This window comes from Cnephaeus nilssonii (genome assembly GCF_951640355.1).
Source record: "Cnephaeus nilssonii genome assembly, chromosome: 3".
In the NCBI taxonomy this organism is placed as follows: Eukaryota; Metazoa; Chordata; class Mammalia; order Chiroptera; family Vespertilionidae; genus Cnephaeus; species Cnephaeus nilssonii.
Genome location: NC_137074.1, coordinates 75946715 through 75972019, shown reverse-complemented (window position 1 = coordinate 75972019; position 25305 = coordinate 75946715).

Below are 25305 nucleotides of genomic sequence, written 5' to 3'. Positions count from 1 at the left end.
TAGAAACAGCCCAAGTGCCCATCAGCAGATGAGTGGATTAAAAAATGGTGGTACGTCTACACAGTGGAATACTACACTGTCATAAAAAAGAAATTATTACCATTTGCAACAGCATGGTTGGACATGGAGCGCATTATGCCAAGCGAAATAAGCTAGTCGGAGAAAGATAAATATCACATGATCTCACTCACTTGTGGAATATAATGAACAACATAAATTGATGATCAAAAATGGATCCAAAGACAGAGAAGCATTGAACAGACTGTCAAACCTCAGAGGGAAGGGGGGTGAAGGATAAGAGAGCAACCAAATGACTTGTATGCATGCATATGGGCATGGCCCATGGACACAGACAGTCGAGGGGTGAGGGCATATGCTGTGGGGCAGGAACAGCCGGGGAGAGATCAATGGGGGGAAAAGGAGACATATGTAATACTTTAAACAATAAATAATTAAAAAAAGAATTAGTATTAGACTCTTTTTATGATTTACTGAGTTACATTAAATAGTGGTGATGCTATCAGTTACTTTTTATGTCAATAATCCCATTGCAGTTCATTGTTTTTTTTTGTTTGAAATTTAGCTTAAATTGAAACCTATTTCATTAGAGTTGTAGATTATAACAATATATATGGAAGATACCATGGTCATGACTAAGCCCATCTCTGAAAGTACAAAATAATTTATTTTTACATAATTTTACATATTCTCTTTACATTTTATCATATTACCAGAGGAGAATTATTGGAAAAAAATAGAAAAGTATACTATGATTTTTCTTACTATTGTCTACTAAAACTGGAGCTATATTCTAAAGCCTATGAATGAACATGAAACTGAATCACAACCATGTTGGCTTATTTTATTAGCCATTAAATATATTTTTTCTTTTTGTTCAGAATTTGGTTGAATGCTAGGGAAAAGAAACACCCACACACAACCATGAATTAGTTGAATTTTATAAATTAATTAAAATGTGATTAATATCATTGGTAGAAGCATGTCTATGGTGTTATAACAATTTATGAGCACTTCTGCAATCCATATTTCTTGTCTTCACTAACAATGCCTACAGGTTCTGATGGTTGAATAAAAAGTATTTGAAGAAAGGAGAGAGAAGAGTTTGCCATTGCTATTACTGCTGCTTGACCTTCCTGCTCAATTACACTTCAAGTTCAATGATACCATCAAAGAAGCTAAAAATAGCTCTATTTAGGTAGGAGGTAACCTACAAAAGTGTGTGAATATCAGAACCATGCAAAAGAAAAGGGTAGGATTGCTACTGCCCGGTGATGGCCACCAGATGGCAGTGTGCCTCAAGAAATGGGGGAAGAGGCTATTCTGCTCTGGAGCTGTTGGAAATCTTGCACAAACACTACCTGCTCTAAGCCAGAGGCAGGGATGAAGATTTGAAATTGTTCAAATATTTCAAATCTTTCAGAAAACCTTGCAAAAACAGCCTCTTGCCAGCCGCAAGTACTTAATTGCTCACATTGAATTTTGGATGATTCTGAATGGAATATTTATTTATTAGATTGCAGATCTCTTCAGAACTACCCTCCCCAGAATGAAGCTCGGCATGTGGAACACAGCAGGTGTGTGTGTGTGTGTGTGTGTGTGTGTGTTTTGTGTGTGACCTTCTTCTTCTTCTTTTCTCTCTTTTGAGGTGACTTCATTACTCCAGTGGTTTCAATCTCATCTACACCCCGATGATAACCCACAGATCTATCGGTGACCTACTCAAACACCTCCATTTTAGTATGTTTCACACACATCTTTAATTCCACTAACTTAACTTTGATGCCTGATCCTCCACAACCTACTTCTTTTACAGTGTTTGCCAGTTTGTCATCTAACAAATCCCGAAGACTAAAAATCTGGAAGGCATTTTTACACTCTTTTCTCTTCCTCACTCTTGCTATCCATACCATCTTAGGGTGTTTTGATTCTGCCTTCAAGTTTTTTACTACTATGCCCCCTTTTTGCTGTGCCTTGATCCTAGCCCCTGATCCTGCACTGAGATTCTGACATAATCCCTGTGAATGCATTTATGTTCTCTTCTTGTTTATTCTTTGCATCCAGAGTGACCTTTAGCATGCAAATCAGATGGCGAGACTTTGGCTTTACCCCATCTCTGCCAGTCTGCTCAGTCTCCATGAACTAGCCACACTGACTCTTTAATTCTTGTTTTGTTCTTCCCAACTTCAAAGCCTTGGATCATGGTGTTACCACTGTTTGGAATGCTATTCCTTACCTCTTTCTCTAACTAGTGTCTTACCTTTCAAACCTCACCTTAAATGTCACTTGTTCAGGAGGCCTTCCCTAACCCAGAAGACCAGGTTAGGCCTTCCTGTTAGATCACATGCTACTTGCCCTGTGTTGTACTTATCACACTTGTGATCACTGTTCACTGTTCCCTGCCAGACTATCAGTGCCATGAGGGAAGAGACCACAACTGTCTTTATCCAACACTATATCTTCTGTATCTAGCACAGTGCCTGCGATATAGTTGCCATTCACTGCATATTTATTAACTGGATGACCTCACCAATGAAAATATTTGTGAGAATTGAATGAATGATTTAATTATTATACATGATTTAATTATTTTTAATGGTGGCTTTTAGTAGAGTATTTTGGGTGGTGTAGGGATGGAGTAGGCATACTTCAAGACTGTACTGTAAAGGGAGGCTGTGGGGCATAGTTAGAAAACTATATTTTTTCTGGTATGTGCCCTACATCTATAATCCTTTTACAGTGGTAGGGGAAGTCTGCTCCCAATCCTGGGGGATGGGGCAGGAAGGAAGTCGCTCTTGAGGATGAGCACATGGTTGGCTCACCATTTTATTTTACTGAATTTGTCATTTGTGTTAAGAATACTAGTGATAACATGAAATCCTGGACAGGTAGCTCAGTTGGTTAGACTGTTGTCCTAATATGCCAAGGCTATGAGTTCAATCTCCAGTCAGGGCACAATGAATACATAAATAAGTGGGGCACAATGAATACATGAATAAGTGGAGCAACAAATCAATCTCTCTCTCTCTCTCTCTCTCTCTCTCTCTCTCTCTCTCTCCCTCTCCCCTTCCTCTCTATAATCAATAAATTTTAAAAAAGAATAGCAATATGATAGAGAAAGACCCTTTGCATCTTTTCCTATAGGAATTAACAGGAAAAACATAGTATATTTGAAAATTCTAGAGTAGCACCTTCCAATAGGACTTTCTGTGGTAATGGAAATATCTTACAGTCTCTGCATATCTACTGTGTAATCCCTGCATATGTACTGTGGTATCCTCTTCTCAAATGTGGTTTTGAACACTTGAAATTTAGAAAACGCAAATTAGGAAGTGAATTTTAAAATTTTGTTTCATTTAAGGGAAGTTATATTTAATTTTTAATAGCCCTATGTGGCTAATGACTACTGTGTTGGATTGTACTAGAGGATGTGGATTTTGCTAAGATGCAAATGGCTGAATGCAGCAAATGTTTTGTTCTGGAGTGCCTTTCATTACAAGGAATCTGAGTTATGGATTTGACATTCTTTTATTTATACTGATGCTCTTTTCCAACAAGCATGTAAAATCATATCTTTCTGGAGAAGAAGTAAGATGTGGATGTTTTCTCAATAGAAAAACATGCTATTTTATAAGCATGGATTCCTCTCATTCTTAGAGTGTATCATCTTCTAATTCAATGTAGCAGCTTTCATTTCCCATCAGATAAAAACAGATGCCTCAAACCTATTCCAAAAGTCACTTTCAGAAAGCAGTTGGTAGAAATATCGTCCTGCCTCCTGGGATAGCAAATAGTAAGACTTGGAAATAAAACAGGAGCTACGCTACTTCTGGAATGCCAGTGTGTCTTGTTAGTGTTGCTGTCGAACCCCTTGATGCTTTTATGACATGTTTCATGACATCAAAACACTTTACAAAGTTGAATTCATGTCTCCAACACTTGTTCACATTCACTCAGTTGGGGAGAACAATACTTTCTACTTAATCTTTTTCATGTAGAGAGTAGATGAAAAGTATATATATACATAACCTTTTTATGTGTGTGCCTAATGCACAAAAAAGAAATTCTAGCCTGTGTTAGAGCATCATACCAGGGTAAAGGGACAAGGCAGCACATGGCTGGAGGAGCCTGTGGCTTTGAATGACCCAGGCTTTACCCACCTCTGATGACAGCTAAGGAAATTGTCAACTCAATGCCACTATAGCCTGTTTGTCACACTGTGATTGGGAAGCTCTGTTGACTTGGTACTCATGAGTGCAGGACAATGCTTCCTAAAATTTAATGTACATGAGTCTTCTGGACAGGTCATTAAAGAGCAGTAGCTCTTTAATTCAGTAGCTCTGCAAGTGGACCTGAGATCCTGCATTTCTAACAAGGTCCTAAGTGATGCTAATGCTGCAGGTACAGGTACTAAGACATAAATTTAATTTACACGTTGGGGTCAGTTTTGCATTGAAAAGTATTATTGTATCTCTTTTTATGAATTTTATTTTTCAGTTACAGTTGACATTCAATATTATTTTATTTTCAGATGTACAGCATAGTGGTTAGACAATTATATAATTTACTAGCGTTCCCGTTGCAGGAAAAATCCTGCAATAGGGTTACCTGCTGCACTCTACCCTGCCCCGCCTTCTCGCCAGCCCGCCTGCTTTTCCCTTCTCCCCCGGCCCCACATCCGCTCCTCCCTTCTCCCCCGCCCCGCCTTCTCCACCAGCCAGCCTGCTTTTCCCTTCTCCCCCGGCCCCGCCTCCGCTCCTCCCTTCTCCCCTGGCCCCGCCTCCGCTCCTCCCTTCTCCCCCGGCCCCGCCTCCGCTCCTCCCTTCTCCCCCACCCCGGCTTGCTTGCTTCTCCGCAGCTTTGCTCCCTTCTGCAGCTCTTGGCTTCTTTCTACCCTGTCTTGATATGCAAATTAGCCGCCATCTTGATTGGGCAATTTGCATACTTGTCCTGATTGGTTGGTGGGCGTGGCTTGGCTGGTGGGCGTGGCTTGGGCATAGCGAAGGTGCGGTCAATTTGCATATTGGTCTATTATTAAGTAGGATAAAGCTACCTCCCCCACCCAATAATTCAAGTACTCACCAGTCACCATACATAGTTATTATAATACTAGAGGCCTGGTGCACGAAATTTGTGCACGGGGGTCCCTCAGCCCAACCTGCACCCTCTACAATCCAGGAGCTCTCAGAGGATATCCTACTGATGGCTTAGGCCAATTCCCCATGGTTCTCTGCTCTCTGCGGGGCCTGGAGGTTTCCCTGCAGCCATGGAGATGAAGCCCCCATGCCCTGCTCTTGCTCTCTGCCTGCTGCCGCCATATGCCATGTGAAGGAAGCCCCAATGCCCTGCAGTGTGCTCTGTCTGCCGGGCGTGGGGGCTTCCCAGACATGGACACACTAAGGAAGCCCCCATGCCCTGTTGTCCAAGCTCTGCCTGCAGGGCCTGGGGGTGTTCCCACCGCCACTGCCCACTAAGGAAGCTCCCAAGCCCTGCTGTCTGGGCTCTGTCTGCCATGTTTGGGGACTTCCCTGCCACTACCCCACTAAGGAAGCCACCATGCCCAGCTTTGCAGGGCCTGGCGGCTTCCTGGCTGCCGAGATCAGGAAGCCACCATGCCCTGCTCTGCTGGCACTGGAGTCTTCCCGATCACCGCGGCAACAGGCCCTGTTCCTCCGCCGGCTCCGTGTGCACAGGGCCTGGCGTCTTCCCGATCACCGTGGTGACCATCAGGAAACCGCCATGCCCTGCTCCTCCGCCAGCTCCGTGTGTGCAGGGCGTGGTGGCTTCCTGCTGCCGCAGCACTAAGGAAACAACCATGCCCTGCTCTCAGTGTTCTGTTTGCTGGTGGGACAGGCCAGACACTCCAGCGGCGGGGCTGAGGGGACTGGGCGCCGCCATTTTGTCACGGAGTGATGCCTAATTTGCATATTACTCTATTATTAGATAGGAGGTTGGCCAGCCAGGGAGGGACCATGCAAGGGCTCCAGGGCGTGTCCAGCCTATCTTGCTCAGTCCCGATCAGCCAGACTCGAGCAGCAAGCTAACCTACCAGTCGGAGCATCTGCTCTCTGGTGGTCAGTGCATGTCATAGCTAGTGGTTGAGCAGCCTTAGCATATCTTTAGCATATTATGCTTTGATTGGTTGAATGGCCGACTGGTTGACTGGACACTTAGCATATTAGGCTTTTATTATATAGGATTATTGACTATATTCACTATGCTGTACTTTACATCCCTGTGACTATTTTATAACTACCAATTTGTATTTTTTAATCCCTTCACCTTTTTCACTCTGTCCCTCAACTCCCCACCCCTCTAGCAACCATCAGTTTGTTCTCTGTATCTATGAGTCTGTTTCTATTTAGTTTGTTTATTTATTTTGTTCTTGAGATGTCATATATGTGAAATCATGGTATTGATCTTTCTCTGTTTGGCTTATTTCACTGAGCACAATACCATCGATACTGTTGCAAATGGTAAGATTAATTTTTTTATGGCTGAGTAATATTCCATTGTATACATGTACTACAATTTCTTTATCAACTCATCTGTTGATGGGCATGTGGGTTTCTTTCATTACTTAGCCATTGAAAGTAATGTTGCAATGAGCATAGATGTGCCTATATTGTTTCAAATAGTGTTTTGGGTTTCTTAAGACATATTTCCAGAAGTGGAATCTCTGGGTCATAAGGCCGATCCATTTTTAATTTTTTGAGATAACCCCATACTGTTTTCTATAATGGCTGTACAAATCTGCATTCCTACCAACAATGTACAAGGGTTCCCTCTTTAGCATATACTTGCCAGCACTTATTGTTTGTGGTTTTACAGATAGCCATTCTGAGAGGTGTAAAGTGATATTTCATTGTGGTTTTAATTTGCATTTTTTGATGATTAGTAACATTGAGCCTTTTTTCATATGCTGCCTGGCCATCTTAATGACCCCTTTGGAGAAGTGTCTATTAAGGTCCCCTGCCCATAAAACTTATTATTAAATTCTCCCAACTATGATGCTGTGTTATCAGTCCAGGTGAGAGTCAATGAAAACATTGATTCAAACTATTTCCTAGGGCTGGAAAAACAGCTCAGTACATACTGATAGGTAGTTGGTGGCCATGTGTCTACATTATCACCGGAAAGCAGTAGACAGAAAATAGCATGCTCATAAGCAGGCAAACACAGATTATTAGCTCATTTCAAAAGGCCATAACTGATGGTTTGGTTGGAGGAATTATGGAAATAACTCTGGACTAGAAATTGGGAGACCAGCCCTGACTGGCTAATTTACTATCGGGAAGGCATTGCATTTCTTTGATTCTCAATTTTTCATCTTGCAAACATGGGCTATGTTGTTTGTGGAAGGGTAAACTCCCTTTTACTTTTTGTCTTAATGCAGGTTTGTAGTGTCATGGATGTGTGTGCTGGGCTGCTGGCTACTTCATAACAACCAGCGAGGTGAATTGAGCTATAACTCAGAGAAGTGACTGCTTTGTATGAAAATGTAATAAATTTTAAAATAATAGTAATACTAGGTTTGTGCTTCAGGGTTTTGTACATTACTTACATTCTAATCTGTGAATTCCATGAGTGTAAGAACACTGAGGTGAGCCCTAGCCGGTTTGGCTCAGTGGATAGAACATTGGCTTGGGGATTGAAAGGTCCCAGGTTTGATTCCAGCCAAGGGCATGTACCTTGGTTGTGGGCACATCTCCAGTAGGAGGTGTGCAGGAGGCAACTGATCGATGTTTCTCTCTCATCAATGTTTCTAACTCTCTATCCCTCTCCCTTCCTCTCTGTAAAAAAGCAATAAAATATATTTTAAAAAAGAACACTGAGGTGAGTGCCAAGTACAGGATGGGTGCTTAACAAATTCTTGATAATAGTGATAATGGAGGTAGAAAGCACCTTGTGACTGTAGCCTAGCGCCAGATACAGAGTAGGTGCACAATAAGCAGTAGCTAAGAGAATGAATGAATGAATGAATGAATGAGATCAATGATGGACACCAAGTCCTGTAGATTCCTTTTCTCTTTCTGAAGTTGCTTCATCCCCACTATGATCTCTCAGCTTGTCCATCCTCCAGACTTTCTCTTTTCCCCTCAACACCTGTGAATTTCTAAAATGCTCCCTTGAGTTTGTTTTTGTTTGTTTGTTTGTTTGTTTTTAATCCTCACCTGAGGATATTTTTCCATTGATTTTTAGAGAGAGTGGAAGGGAAGTAGGGAGAGATGGAGGGAGAGAGAGAGAGACATTGATTGGTTGCCTTCAGCACGTACCTTGACTGGGAATCGAACCTGCAACGCTTCAGGTGCATGGGCCAAGGTTCTAACCACTTAGCAATGCTGGCCAGGGTGCACACCCTCTTGTGTGTTATGCACTGGTGAAAAAGGTCTGTCTCCTATGACCACATTCATGTGACAAATGAGCCTGGACTATTCAGAATTGTCACTTTTCTTCAACTACCAGTAGGATCTATAAAATTAGAACCTGACACCATAACTTCCCAATTAAGATAATCTCTTTTTTCCGAAACCGGTTTGGCTCAGTGGATAGAGCATTGGTCTGCAGACTGAAAGGTCCCAGGTTTGATTCCAGTCAAGGGCATGTACATTGGTTGCGGGCACATCCTCGGTGGGGTGTGTGCAGGAGATAGCTGGTCGCTGTTTCTCTCTCATCGATGTTTCTAGCTCTCTATCCCTCTCCCTTCCTTTCTGTGAAAAATCAATAAAATATATTTAAAAAAAAGAAGATAATCTCTTTTTTGTTTATACAATAAATCAAATGAAAAAATATTCAGAGCCATGCATTTGCACAGATAAGTGTGAACATTTGAGTCAGCACACACTTGTAGACATTTAAACAGAGATAAGTGGGAAGGAAAGTGATCAATGAGAAATGAGGAAGAACTGTCCAGTCTTCATAATCGGAGATTTAAAAGTAAATTTTAGGTGATTTTCAGAAGGGATTTCATTCTTTCTATCTCCCTCCCCTTAAATAAAAGAACATGACTGTTTAGTAATCCTATCTAATAAAAGAGTAATATGTAAATTGACCATCACTCCAACACACAAGATGGCCGCCCCCCCTGTGGTCAAAGATGGCTGCCCGCATGTGGACACAAGATGGCAACCACAAGATGGCTGGCAGGGGAGGGCAGTTGGGAGGGACCGGGCCTGCAGGGAAGGACAGTTGGGGGGGACAGGCCAGCAGGGGAGAGCAGTTGGGGGCAACCAGGCCAGCAGGGGAGGGCAGTTAGGGGTGACCAGGCCATCAGGGGAGGGCAGTTGGGAAGGACCAGTCCTGTAGGGGAGGGCAGTTGGGGCAACCAGGATTGCAGGGGAGGGCAGTTGTGGGGACCAGGCCTGCAGTGGAGGGCAGTTGTAGGGAACCAGGCAAGCAGAGGAGAGCAGTTAGGGGCGACCAGACCGGCAGGGGAGGGCAGTTGGGGCTGACCAGGCTTTCAGGGGAGGACAGTTAGGGGCATCCAGGCCTGCAGAGGAGGGCAGTTGGGGGCGACCAGGCCGGCAGGGGAGGGCATTTAGGGGTGACCAGGCCAGCAGGGGAGGGCAGTTAGGGGCAATTGGGCCCACAGGGGAGCAGTTAGGGGGTGATAAGGCTGGCAGGGGAGTGGTTAGGGGGTGATCAGGATGGCAGGCAGAAGCAGTTAGGGGCAATCAGGCAGGCAGGCAGGCAGGCACCAGTTGGGAGCCAGCAGTACCGGATTGTGAAAGGGATGTCTTACTGCCCGTTTAGGCCCGATCGGAGAGGGGTCCCATATTGGAGAGGGTGCAGGTTGGGCTAAGGGACACCACCCCGTGCACGAATTTTGTGCTTTGGGCCTCTAGTTGATGTATAATTAATTAAAAATATTTTTGTCATAGTTAAATAATGCTGCACCTCTCCTTCTATATTTGTTTCTACATTGGTTAAACCTTGTTACAGTTGACATTAGGATGCTCTAGATTTGAAGTAGCTGCTTGATTCTTGTCAATAACATCATTCTCTGACAAATTTCTCAGATACACAAAACCAATTAATCCAAGCCTGCTTAGTTTTTGACAGAGGTTTTCTTTCAAAGATAACACAGCTTAAATTTATATAGCTCTTTCCTTTAATGAATGTAGACTGATCATTCCTTTCTTACTAAATAATTTCATTGCCTACCCTAGCACACTTACAGTTATGTCCCAACTAGGGTGACTGCATTAGAAACTCTGGGGGTGGGCATTTGAAGAAGAAATGTAGGCCATTCTTTTTTTTTTAATTTAATAAATCTTTATTGTTCAGATTATTACAATTGTTTCTCCTCCCCCCACCCAGCTCCCCTCCACCCGGTTCCCACCCCACCCTCTGCCCTTACCTCCCCCCACTGTCCTCATCCATAGGGGTACGATTTTTGTCCAGTCTCTTCCCGCACCCCCCAAACCCCTTTCCCCCTGAGAATTGTCAGTCCACTCCCTTTCTATGCCCCTGATTCTATTATATTCACCAGTTTATTCTGTTCCTCAGATTTTTAATTCACTTGATTTTTAGATTCACTTGTTGATAGATATGTATTTGTTGTACATAATTTTTATCTTTACTTTTTTCTTCTTCCTCTTCTTTTTTTTTTAAAATATATTTTATTGATTTTTTACAGAGAGGAAGAGAGAGGGATAGAGAGTTAGAAACATCTATGAGAGAGAAACATCAACCAGCTGCCTCTTGCACACCCCCTACTGGGGATGTGCCCGCAACCAAGGTACGTGCCCTTGACCGGAATCGAACCTGGGACCCTTGAGTCTGCAGGCTGACGCTCTATCCACTGAGCCAAACCGGTTTCGGCATCTTCTTCCTCTTCTTAAAGAATACCATATTTTCCAGCGTATAAGATGACTTTTTAACCCAGGAAAATCTTCTATACACCCAGTCGTCTTATACGCCAGAAAATACGGTACCTTTCAGCATTTCATATAATACTGGTTTGGTGTTGATGAACTCCTTTAGCTTTTCTTATCTGTGAAGCTCTTTATTTGACCTTCAATTCTGAATGATAACTTTGCTGGATAGAGTAATCTTGGTTGTAGGTTCTTGCTATTCATCACTTTGAATATTTCTTGCCACTCCCATCTGCCTGCATAGTTTCTGTTGAGAAATCAGCTGATTATCATATGGGTGCTCCCTTGTAGGTAATTAACTGTTTTTCTCTTGCTGCTTTTAATATTTTCTCTTTGTCTTTTGCTCTTGGCATTTTAATTATGATGTGTCTTGGTGTGGTCCTCTTTGGATTACTTTCGTTTGGGGTTCTGTGCACTTCCTGGACTTGTAAGTCTATTTCTTTCACCAGGTGGGAGAAGTTTTCAGTCATTATTTCTTCAAATAGGTTTTCAGTATCTTGCTCTCTCTCTTCTTCTGGCACCCACATAATTCTGATGTTGGTATGCTTAAAGTTGTCCCAGAGGCTTCTTACACTATCTTCAAATTTTTGGATTCTTTTTTCTTTTTGCTTTCCCAGTTTAGTGTTTTTTGCTTCTTTGTATTTCAAATCTTTGACTTGATTCTTGCGTTCCTCTAGTCTCCTGTTGGGTCTCTGTATAATATTTTTTATTTCAGTCAGTGTATGTTTAATTTCTAGTTGGTCCTTTTTCATATCCTCGAGGGTCTCGCTAAATTTATTGGTCTTTTCTAGGAAATTCTTGAAAAAAACCTCATAACCGTGGTTTTGAATTCTATATCCAGTCGTTTGTTTTCCTCGATTTCTTTCATTTGTGATCTGTTTCTTTGTCTCCGCATTTTCGCTGCTTCCCTGAGTTGGTAGGGTAGCTTTGTGTGCTAGGTGTCCTATATGGCCCAGTGGGTCAGCCTCCCCAGTTGCCTGAGGTGGACACTCTTGGTTCACCCCTTTGTGGACTGTGTTTACAGCCTTGTTGTAGTTAAGTCTTAATTGTTGTTGGTATTACTGGGAGGAATTGACCTCCAGGCCAGTTGGCTGTGAGGATCAGCTGTGTCTACACCAGGAGAACTTCTGTGCTGGAGACAGCCTTATGAGACAAGACTTGCAAAATTGCAAAAGCCTCTGTGCTCAGCTTGGATGGGGCGGAGTCTCAGGGCTGAGCAGACAGTCTTGGCTTCCTGTCATCCTTGCCCTATGAGGCCCCTGGGTCTCAGTGTCCCTCGGTAATCACTTCAAGCACCTCTGAGAGAAAGCCGCCCTCGAGTTTTGCCCGCTGCCAGACAGTCCAGTTTCTGCCCCAATGAATCTGGATTCCCAGATTCTCACCCGGAACTGGAGTTCAGCACAGTAGGAAGCTTCCAGTTCCCTCCAGCTAGAGAAAGCCAGTGGCACACTCAGCAGTCAGTCCTCTCTGCGCGCACTTGCACGCGTGCCTCCAGACCTCTGCTTTTCGCAGCTGCCCTGAGTTTCCGCCTGACAGTCCAGATTCCCCCCATAAGAGCCTGGGTCCCCAAGGGCTCACCCAGAACTGGGGTTTAGTGCAGTAGGAACTGGGGTTCAGTGCAGTCGGGAGCTTCCGATTCTCTCCCACTAGGGAAAGCCAGCGGCAACCTCAGTAGTCCTCTCTGCGCGCACTCATGTGCGTGCCTCCTGACCCCTGCCCTCCGCGGCTCCCCCGAGTCTCCGTGTGCCTTTCTCTCTACCTGACAGTCCAGACTCCCCCCGTATGAGCCTGGGTCCACAGCATCTCACCCGGAACTGGGGTTCAGTTCAGTCGGAACTGGAGTTCAGTGCAGTTGGGAGCTTCCTTCTCCCTCCCACCAGAGAAAGCCAGCCAGGCATTCCCACTGATTCTGACATTTGAGAAACATGTTTTATATCATCACTCTTCACTAGGCTGCCTAAACAGAAACCTGGGAAAGATTCTAATTCCTTTTCCTTACTTGCCATATTAAATTCACTTGATCAGACCTAGCTCTCCACAATTCTCTTTTCCTCTTTATTTCCACATCCACTGCCTTCAGTCAAGTCCTCCTAATTTTCCTCCTGGGCCATACAGGTGACCTCCAATCAGACATCTGCTTCCTTTCTTACCCCTCCAGCCCAGTCTCCATACTATGAGCAGAGTCACCATAAACACATGGGGTTATGCCCTTCATGGAGAGGTCCCTTATGTTTCCCTGAGTCCATGCTTATAGGCATGATATGTAGATCCTTTCTCCACTGACTCCTCCTAACCTTGCCAGTCTCATTTTTATGTCCCCCTGCCATGTCTTCTCTTTGCTTATATTCCAGGTCTAATTTCTCAAGTACAATGTGTTCCTTTATTGGTCATACATTTTCTTGTTGTTCTCACTGCTTCGCTTTCTTTGTCTTTTTGGCATACTTCTAATGATTCTTCAAGATCCATTTCATAGGTCACCTTTTTTTCTGGAACTTTATATCACTCCCTCCCCGCCCATCTTTCTTAGCCTAATTAATTCCTTCATATATCTATTCCCAAGGGACTCTGTAGATAGTTCTATTACAGAGCTTATCATAGAATGATTTTCATGAATATATGGGTCTGTTTTCTTCAAGCATTTAAATTATCTGAGGATAAGGATCAGTTTTGTTCATCCTTGTATATCCTGCTCTTGGCACTTAGTAAAATGCTCTATAGTGTATGTTGAATTAAATGTGTTAAACCTTGTTGTTTTTCCCTTTCATATATAATGAAGAAACTGCCACCTATGTATTATAGAAGAAGGGGAGTTCTTGCCCCAGAGCCACAAGCAGTCTAGGCAATGGCCTTAGGAGGTTTTAGGTGGTGCTAAAAATTGACCTTGGTGCAGAGGAAAATAGCAACCTCATCACCTACCCTGAGATTACCTGTTTATCTCCCACCTCAATTGCCTATGAGCTGCTTGAGGGAAAGTTCCATATCTTTTTTTATCTTTGAGTCCCATATCTGAGCAATATTAGTATTCTATTGTTGCTGTAACAAATTGCCACTTAGTGGTTTAAGACAACATAAATGTATTAGCTTATATTCCTAGAGATCAATGGGATAACTAGGATAAAATCAAGGTGTGACAGAATTGAATTCATTTTTGGAAGCTCTGGGAAGAATCCACACTCTTATCTTTTCAAGCTTGTGAGGCTGCTCATATTCCTTGGCTTGTAGTATCCTTCTGTGCTTAAAGCCAGCAATGGCCAATTAAGTCTTTCTCACTCTGACATTTTTCAATCTGATTCCCTCTTCCATTTATAAAGAGCCTTGTGGTCATATTAGACCTCTCTTGATAATTCAGTATACTCTCCCTCTATCAAGATAAGCTGATTTGCAACCTTAATTTTATCTTCTACCTAAATTCCCCTTTGTCATTTTAGACTTTGCAGAATGAGTGGACAGGGCCTTTGGTGAGTGTGGCCTGGTTTCAAGCCTCAGGGTAGTCAGAAAATTGTGAAAGCAATGTTGATTAGAGTGGAGTTAGGGATGGTGAGGGTAAAATTCCCTGGTAAGGTTGGAGGGCTTCAGCTGCTGGGCTGGATGGTTGCTTTTCCTGTTAGAAGCCAATGTGGTAGACTGACCCTAAAGTTACCCCTGATGAATCACATCTCTTGATGTTCAGAGATTTGTGTAATATTCTTCCCTAGACTGTGGGTAAGACCTGTAACTGGCTTCACAGTAACAGAATATGGCAAAGATGATGGGATTTCACTCTTATAATTAGGTTATTATATGGCAAAGGCGATAGGTTATTATTCCCATGCTTATGTTACATCATATGACTTTAGTCTTAGTAGACTGGAGCTAAAGACTCTCCTTGTGGCCTTGATGAAGTAAAAAGCCATCAGGGAGAAGCCCATTTGCAGGTAGCCTCTAGAAATAGGAGCGAGCCACCAGGACTTGTGAGCAACCTCTAGCCAATATCTAGCAAAAAGCCAGAGCCCTCAATAATACAGTCCAAAGGAAATGGGTTCTATCCATAAATTTAATTAATTTGGAAGCAGATTCTTCCCCAGATGAACTTCCAGATGAGAATGCAGCCCAGTCAACACCTTGATTTCAACTTTTAAAATTTTAAGCAGAAAACCCAGTTAAAGTTATGTCCAGACTCCTGAGCTACAGAAACTGTGACATAATATATGTGTATCATTCCACACTGCTAATTTGGAGACTCCTGCAGGCAATTTTGGAATCATGGAGGAGCTGCCCATGATTTGGGGAGAAAGAAGTCCTGACTATAGTTTAGCTCCATTTTGATGCTGGAAAGAAAAGCGAAGAACAAGTTGAAACTCATTACTCTTTACCCAATTGTCAGTGAGAAAGAATTAATAGAATGTATTGTTCTGATTCTGCTGGGCTTCCTCCCAGCCCTTCCTGAGGCCAACATTTGGAATTGAAGTTCATAGCAGGGGACTTTGCTTCATTAATCCTCACAGCAGTGCTCTAACAGAAGGCTTCTTGGGCTTCCATTTTCTTTCAGATAGAATCACAGAGAGGTCTCATTTTTTAAAATCGTAATAAAGAGTCAGGTAAATAGCTGGGCATGGATGAATAACATTCATTATGCTTGAGCAGGTTAGTTATTAAAATTGTATGCTGGGCTTACTGAATATACTATTTAACACCCCCATTCTAGAAATACAAAGATCAGTCAAAACTCAGTGTGGATTAAAAAAAAATTATTTGAAAAGGCTATTTTAGATTCATGGTCATATTTAGATGGTAGATTTTTATACTTGTAAATGACTTTAAAATCCTCTTGCCCAGCCACTCTCCTACCTCCACAGATACAATTATTGAGTGCAAAAGGATTAAGTGAATTGTTCCACATGGTTACACAGCTAATTCTTATGAGAATTCAGTTTACAAGCTCAGAGTTTCATAATATTTTCACATATATACTCTAGAATCAGAATTTATGGAAGGTAATAACAGCCTGCTAAGTCCATACTTCTGTTTTAAACAGAATTAAATATATCTGACACATCCAGACATGTAATGATTTCTTTTTACAAATATTTCTATTCAATTCATTGGTGCCTCAGCTTCAATTTCAATTGATGTCTTCTGGCATTTTGAATAATAATCATTCTTGTTTTCCTTGGTTTAGGTATTGATTATGGTATGAAGTGTGGTGCCATTTTTCACAGGCCTGTGGACTCTCTTATTTTGGACTGAGGGGCCAAGGACAAGAGGTTTACATTATACCATTTTTGCCCTGGGTTAGGACACTGGGTAGAGATTTGGATCAGAACTAAAAGGGGCACTTGTATGTGGTCTGAACATCCAGATGGTTTTTGACATAGGCTTCTTATATGCAGCATGAAGAGTACAAGCAGGTACCCAGATAAAGAGCTACCAGGTTGCTTGTAGCTGGTTCAGAAAGTGGCAGGGGTGAGGGCATGGCATAACCTCATTCTAGGGCTAAACATAGAATCACAGAATACTAGAGCTGTGAGATCCTTTGGAATTTATCTTGTCCAACCTCACATTTTACAGATCATTGGTCTGAGGCATTGAAAGATGACTTGTCCAAGAACCTATAGCTAGTAGTGGCAGTCTTAGAATTTGGAAGCTCCTAAGTATAATTTTCATTTGCTTTCTATATTTGCTACTTTTATGTTTTTATCCACCCCACTGAATTATTCACACACAACACACAACACACACACACACACACACACACACACACACACACACACACACACATCTTTACTTCTCTACCACATTTTTGGAATTGGTGATGGTGCTGATAGCCAAGGGTAAGTCCACAAAAATTGTTTTGAATGCTTATTGTGGGAGTAGTGTGGTAAAGATCACTGGATTTGGAGTTAGAAGACCAGGACTTGCCTTTGGTTTTCACTCACTTAAAGGGGATCAGCTTTTTTGAGTCTCAGTGTCCTCATATATAAAATGTAGAGAATTAATGGTGAGGTAGAGAGTGGAGGAATAGTTAGGAAGCCTCTCAGGGGAAGGCTGGGACAGTGGGGTCCAATGATTATGTTGCTGGGAGTTTGGCTACTTTGAGAGCTGCTGTGAAAATGCTTTGTAGACTTCAAAGTGCTCTCCACATGCTTATAGAACTTTGCTTAACTTGATCTTGAGACTGGGACTGTGAGCTCAGCCTGACACCAATAGCACCATAGGATGTCTATTGTGATTCAAGATATTTGTGCTCCTTGGGCAACGCTTACATGACCATTTGTGGCCTTGCTTCTGGCACCAAGCAGCAGAGGAGCTGGAAATAGTGGTGGCAGCAGGGGCGTGAAGATCATGAGCACTCCAGATCTGCTGAAAGGGAAAGCACACAGCTTGGGAGCTTTCCAATATAAGCCTCATGTGAACTGGAAAGAGGTTGTGAAGACCTACCTAAGAAACCAACCATAGGTCAAAATACTTAGAAACTATTAATTGCTATAGTTTAATAAGAGGCAGTAACATTGATTGAAGTTCTAATTTCAATGGTCATTTTCAGATTGTCCTTTTTAGTTTCTATTTACTAGATGTGTAATGAAGCAGGACTAACCTTTGTTACTCAATGAATATTGGCACTATCTTCTCTTGCTTCCTTAGTCCTCTGGAAGACTTAATTTTTTTTTTTTTAGATCCTCACCTGAGGGCATTTAAAAAAATAGACTTTACAGGAGAGAGATGTGAGGGAGAAACATTGCTTGGTTGCCTCCCATAGGCATCCTGACTGGGGATCCAACCTGCAATCTTTTGGTGTACTGGACAATGCTCCAACTGATTGAGCCAAGGCTAGAAGATGACTTCGACACCTCCATATTGGTAATTGTAGGCTAGTCTAAGGAGAAGTTTAGAGCAGTATTCGGCAATGGTGAGAATTAGTAAATGTACCAGAACCTTAATCCACAATAATAGAAATTAGAAAAGAATCTTGGATTCTAGGAAGAAATGGTAAATAAAAGTTCAACCCTGGGGAACCCCAGTTTGGAAATAGATTTCTAAGGTTTATAATTCTTTTGCTTCACTTCTTGGCAAAAAAGAAAAATCAATATAACATAAGCAGTTTCCAAGGGGCAAAGTAAAGCATAAACAGAATTTCAATGATTTTTATTTTTCTTAGTGTGAACTTTTTAAAGACATTCTGAGAAAATCATCTTAGAACTGTTTTTTTTTTTTAAGGTTGCAGTTTGGAGAGAAAAAACATAAGTTAGAAAGGGAAATTCCATAATGAAAATGCTGGGACCAAATAAATAGAAAATAAACCAGAAGGCCGAAACCGGTTTGGCTCAGTGGATAGAGCGTCGGCCTGCGGACTGAAAGGTCCCAGGTTCGATTCCGGTCAAGGGCATGTACATTGGTTGTGGGCACATCCCAGTATGGGGTGTGCAGGAGGCAGCTGATCGATGTTTTTCTCTCATAGATGTTTCTAGCTCTCTATCCCTCTCCCTTCATCTCTGTAAGAAATCAATAAAATATATTAAAAAAAAGAAAATAAACCAGAAGGACTGCGGTTTTTCCAAGCCAGAAATGAATTTATTTTCATGTAAAGTGTTGAATTAAAACCTTAAGTGCAATACTTTAAACTTCAAGACAAAGGAAAACCCAAGGTATAGTCAAATAAATTATTTTCTGAGATGCTACAAGGCGGTGATATATACTTAAAAGTTTTTACTGAAGTATTTAGTTCAAAGTTTTCAACTGCTCTGTAGCCTCTGATTGCTGAGAACCATGCGTGGCAAAGTTTTCTTTGTAGCCTATACTAGTACATCTCTGCTAGCTTGCATATAAATAAGGCACACAGATGGCTGGAACGTTAGAGCAGGCCTATATTTGCCTTAAAAATGGGATTGAAAGGCAGGTTGTGAAACTATGAAGCTGCTTGTGAAGACTTAAATATTAACAAGAAAGATATAATACTTATCCCCATAAATTGGTCACAGATGTGTTTCTTTAGCATTTCCCTTGACCCACTGGCCATCTACCAAAACTTTTTTTTTTTTTTTTTCCTGACCCAAACCAGTTCCTCAAATTGTACATTCTGCAGGAAGAGAAGTTGGGTTAAGACTATGAGTTCCCCAGGGTTTCCTTAAATCTTTGCTTTCCTTATTAAGGTCTCCTTTATTGAAAAAAAAAAATTGTAGACAGTCACAGAAGTAGAAAACAAGTGAAGCCGCCCTAACTGGTTTTGGCTCAGTGGATAGAGCGTCAGCCTGCAGACTGAAGGGTCCCAGGTTCGATTCCAGTCAAGGCATGTACCTTGGTTACAGGCACATCCCCAGGAGGGGGTGTGCAGGAGGCGGCTGATCGATGTTTCTAACTCTCTATCCCTCTCCCTTCCTCTCTGTAAAAAATCAATAAAAACAACAACAAAACAAAACAAGTGAAGCCAAAAGTGAGATTAGATGATGGATATTACAAGGAATTAGCATATCCCCATTCTTTCCTCAGCTTCAAGCTGTCTTTCAAAGGTGTCCCATTTAACATTTTCTGGACAACCTTTTTCTTTTTTTAAGTCTTTATTGTTAAAAATATTAGATATGTCCCTCCTTTCCCCCATTGATCTTTCCCACCCTGCCCCTGCCCCCTACTTCAGACCTTCACCACTCTATTGTATGTGTCCATGGGTTATGCATTTATGCATATGAGTTCATTGGTTGATCTCCCCCCCAAACACCCCCTGCCTTCCCTCTGAGGTTTGATAGTTTGTTCCATGCTTCATGCCTCTGGGTCTATTTTTGTTTACCAGTTTATGTTGTTCATTAGATTCTACATATGAGTGAGGTCATGTGATACTTACTTTCTCTGACTGACTTATTTCACTTAGCATAATGCTTTCCAGGTCCATCTATGCTGTTGCAAATGGTAAGAGTTTTTTATTTTCTAAGGCTGCATAGTATCCCATTGTGTAGATGTACCACTGTTTTTTAAATCCACTCATCTTCTGATGGGCACTTAGGCTGTTCCCAAATCTGAGGTGTTGTAAATTGCGCTGCTATGAACATAGGAGTGCATATATTCTTTCTGATTGGTGTTTCTGATTTCTTAGGATATATTTCTAGAAGTGGGTTCACTAGGTCAAATGGGAGTTCCATGGGCAACCTTTTCAAGACTATTCAACAACCTCCTAAATTTTCCCTTCTTTGAATTCTCATTATATTAATCTACCTCACACAGTTTAGATTAATTTGATTTATGTTCTTCCTAATCTCTCACAGCTGTATATTAGGTAAGCATATTTTTCAAGTTGAAATTATAAGCTCCATTAGGGCAAGGACATCCTAAACTTCTCTTCTATACCTGAACATTGTAGGATATAATGAATACACTTGGATACTCATAAGTACTGTAGAACAGAGGAAGTCCTCAAAGGTAAGGACTTAAGTATTCTGTGTACATCTTACTTAATAATGAGGAAATTTAATTAAATATCATAGCACCATGAAAATGAATGAAACACTTCTCAGAGTCTAACAGAACCCCTGTCTTTTCAGTTTTATTCGTGAACTCTATTTTTTCTTGCTGTGTAAGTAGCAAGCACATTGTTGAGCTAGACATGATTTTTCCATTTAAAAGCAACTGTTGTGAATCAAGGAAAACAAAATTAAATAAAAGTTGAGAAGGGAATGAGCAAGGGTAACAGGCTCAACACCCTTTTGTTAGGGGATTAAAACATTAATCATTCTGTTATCTGCTATTTTGAGCTTTGCCAAAGTTGCTGGATAGGAATTAGTTCCAATTAAAGAACTTTAGAACTTTTCTTCTTATATCACCCACTGTTTTGGATTGAAAGAAGATGAATGATGATAGCATGGTCCCAATTGTCTAATTGCAGTTTCTTTCCTTTTTTTGCTAAGGAATTGTAGAAAGGTCACTTTGAATTTTAAAAATTAAGAGCTTCATTGTCAGAAAGTGTCACTAATGCATATAATTACTATTTTAGATTATCAAGATGGTCTAAAAACAGACATTTTATTTTAATACTCACTATTCAATTGCATTAGTGACATTTGCTAATAACCTAAGGAAGTTACCTACTGTGGTGGCGAGTGTTGAGTTGCAAAGTTTAGCATTTTGACATGGGATGCCAGAGCTATGTGTAATGCACAGGAAGAGAGTAAGAATCAATAAACATGTCAATTTAAAAATGTTAAAAACCTGAAATATTTCCCAATAATTCCACTAGGAAAGACAAAATGTAATAGTCAGTAGCAGTTATTTCTTGACAGATTGCCCACTAGACTAGTTTGCAAAATTGCCACAATTCACATTTAAAAAGTTAGGCGAATCCTAGCAGATTGAGGTTGGCAGGCAACATGGATAGGTTAATTGCTAAAGCTTCAAGATATCCTTCAGTGCTGTGCTTCCTTACTTGGTGCATTGATTAAAAAATAAAAAAAATCAGTTTTCTTCCACAATTAGAGACCTACCTTGTATAATTAAGAAAATATTGGATAGTTAATTAAGGCAGTCTTTGATATTTTTCAATAATTCCTCATACAGCTTTCCTGGACGTTGAGATGAAAGCTCAGTGTCTCAATACCAGATGTTAGGTTTATTTGTGAATGCTATTAAAACACTTAGTGGCCAGTGTGTTTTGTTATTTGGAGAAGGAAGAAAGATGGCTTAGTTTAGAAGTTTAGGTCTATCCAATATGGTGTTTTGGCTCAAAGAAAGTGTTATTAAGCCTTCTATAAAGATGAGTCTATTTATTGTGCCGAGTGGGATTTCATGAGTATACTGGTATATTTTAAAACTTACTTAATTATCTTGATTATGAAAGTAACAAATGTTTATCATGGAAAATTTGAGTTGGAAAGAAAAAAATAAATTACTGGAAATCATCCAAAGAAAACTTTAACATTTTAATTTTATTTTTTTTAAATGTCTGTGCTCAGAGAGACCTTTGCTAGAGATGTGGATATTTGCTCAATCACATGTAGAAAAATGTTGGAGGTTTGAGACAGTCAAAAGAAGTTACAGAGAGAGACGAGAAGAGGGTCAAAGGCAGAATCCTGGTTTTAATCTGTCTGGAAGAGAATGAGAAACTAGCAAAATGGACTGAGAAGGAAAAACTGTAGATCTATGGAAATCCAGGACTGAGCAATGTCATCAAAGCCAAGGTGGTAGAGAATTCCCTTTAGGGTGTGATCAATAAGAAGGCCAAGTGAGTTGGATTTTAAGATTAAATTGTTTTTTGGAAAATAGTGGGACACTGGTGATTGTATCAAGTAAGCATAACTGCAATGATGGAGGGGGGTCTGACTGAATAGAATCTTAATTATGAAAGGAAGGTGAGATATATTCTACTGAGAGATAGGCTTAGAAGATCAAAGGAAAAGCTTCAGCACATCCATAGATCATGGGGAAGTTGTCAGTGCAGTGCAGAAACAAAATATAGTACAGACATACCTCTTTATTATGTGCTTTGCTTTATTGTACTTTGAGGATACTGTGTTTTCAATATCGGGACAAGATCTTCCACCAGGAAAGATAAAAACTCGCTGAAGGCAAGTAATGGTTAGCATATTTTAGCAATAAAGTATTTTTAATTAAGGCATGCACATTAGTTTTTTAGACATAATGCTATTGTACACTTAATATACTGTAAACATAACTTTTATATGCCCGGGAAACAAAAAAAAAATCATGTGACTTGTGTTATTGCAATATTTGCTTTGTTGTAATGCCTGTAGTCCCTCCTTATACACAGTTTTGCTTCCCACAGTTTGTTACTTGCAGTCAATCTACTTCCAAAAATATTAAATAGAAAATTCTAGAAATAAACAATTCATAAGTTTGAAATTGCATACTACTTGAGTAATGTGATGAAATCTTGCATGTCCAGCTCTATCCTACCGATAATGTGAATGGTCGCTTTGTCCAGCATATCCACACTGTATATACTACCCATCCATGAGTCACTTAGTAGCCATCCAGTTTTCAGACTGACTATCATGGTAACTCAGGGTTCATGTTCAAGTAACCCTTATGGCAGCCTAATGTTATGTCATAATGCCTATATCATTCACCCCATTTCATCTCATCATGTAGGCATTGTGTCATCTCACATCATCACAAAAAAAAGGGTGAGTATAGTAAATGAGATATTTTAAGACAGAGAACACATTCATGTAACTTTTATTATAGTACATTGTTATAATTGTTCTACTTTATTATTAGTTACTAGAGGCCCAGTGCATGGATTCGTGCACTAGTGGGGTCCTTTGGCCTGGCCTGTGGGGATCTTGCTGAAACTGGCTCTCTGACATCCCCTGAGGGGTCCTGGATTGCAAGAGGGTTCAGGTCAGGCTGAGGGACCCCACCAGTGTACAATTGGGGCTGGCAAGGGACAGCAGTAGGGCTCCAGGGGGTATCTGGCCCATCTTGCCCAGTCCTGATCAGCCCCAGCAGCAAGCTAACCTACCAGTTGGAGCGTCTGTCCCCTGGTGGTCGGTGTGTGTCATAGTGACTGGTCAAATGATCGAACAAACAGTAGATCACTTAGCATATTAGGTTTTTATTATATAGGTTGTCAATCTCTTTCTATGCCTAAGTTATAAATTAAACTTTGTCACAGGTATGCATGTATAAGAAAAAACATAATATATATAGAATGTGGTAGGATTATGGTTTCAGACATCCACTGGGGTTCTTGGAATGTATCCCCTGTAATAAGGAAGATGTATCCCCTGTAGATAAGGGAGGCTCCTGTATGGGAGAGTAGAGGGTTAACTAATGGACTTAGATCATAGAGAAGACAAGGGAAGATTAAACTAAAAGTCTCCTGGCCCTCTGAATTGGAAACTGTTACACAATTTAATGTACATAAAGCAAAAAATGCTGTGCAACCCTAATAAAGAATGATATCTTTCTTTATGAATACAAAGAGCAAGGTGAATAGTGCATTTAGTATGCTACTAGGACTATGATGAATACCAGTGCAGATTGTATGCTAATATGTGAGTGATGTCCCTTTGGAGTTGTACATTGCATGGTCTTCTAGGTGACACCTCCCTGGTGTGAGACAGCACTTCACATTACCTCTGCAGAAGGACACTCTTCAAATTTCTCCGTATTTTTTTTCTGATCAATATTCATAAAAGCAATCTTTTGATCATTTAACTTGCTACTTATCTATTTATTCAAACATATTCACCAATGAGACTGATGGACCAGATTCTCTGCTCTGCTTGATAACGTTGTTTTTAAATTGAACATTAATAAAGTGGCCTTCTGATAATAATTTGGTTCTTCATGTCACTTGTTCACAGGAAGAGAATACGTCGGCATGCTGATATGAGTGTTTCTGCCTGATGGTCAGGCCTCTCCTAAATGAATAAATTGTCATTTCTGTGTATAATATTAGTCTATGAGAAATTGATTAATGAGAGATAACCCCTCAGAGTCAGACCTACTTCAGTGTGCTAACAAAACCATGTATCTCCCCCTGTTTCTGAAAGTTATAGGCCAGTTTCTAGACTGTGGTGAATTCATTAAGCCCAATTTTACTTGTTTAGGCTCACTGCAAGCAGTCCTCTGGCCTTTTCCTATTGATGCTGTTAAAGAAAAAAAAAATATTCATGATGCCTATTGAAAGTGGTAAAGAAGACTTTACTCCAATAAAGGCTACATATATAGGTGTAGAGACCACTGCAATGGGGTTTTACATTTGGGGAGAGAAACTCGATTCAACCCTTAATACAGCATGAGCAAGGCGGATTTATAGCCAAGGAGTCAGGGGTGTGGGAGATGGATGGAAATTACTAACAGAAAACCTCAGTAGTAAGGGTGGGATTCTTGCTAAACTGCTCTACTAGGATTCTTGCTGGAGACAGGCCAAGGTAATTAGACATAACCTGGGGGATGACGGAAGATGAGGATCCTGATCAGATACTGAGGGTCATCATATACTGAGGATGGGGCATTATAACTAAACTGACTTAGCAGAATTCTTCCTAAAATTGGACAATGCAGAGATAAACACTTAAGACCAAAAGTCAGGATTTTGGTTAAAAAAGAACTCAGAGTAGCCTGAGAAGAGTTTGGTCAAGGAAAGAATTCCTGTCAATGCCCACTTTTTTATGGGCCATTTTCTATTAAATGCTTTGACACGATGATCTCAGTCTTCTCTGTAAAAAAATATTATGTGCATTGTGGAGTGTGGGACAGTGGAGGATTGCGAATGTGTGAAATGGGAAAGAGAACTGAATTGGGGCATGAAAAGGAGTGTTGTGTAGCTAGGTTGTTCAAGTTGGCTAAGGACTATTCAGTTTTTAAGTTCCACATCCCTGGAACTCATTCAGGTTTAGGCACGCCAGGGCAATTGGTCTCTCTAGATGCAACTGACATTGGAGACTAACAATTTATATAAAATTAATCAGTAGGATTCAGTGAT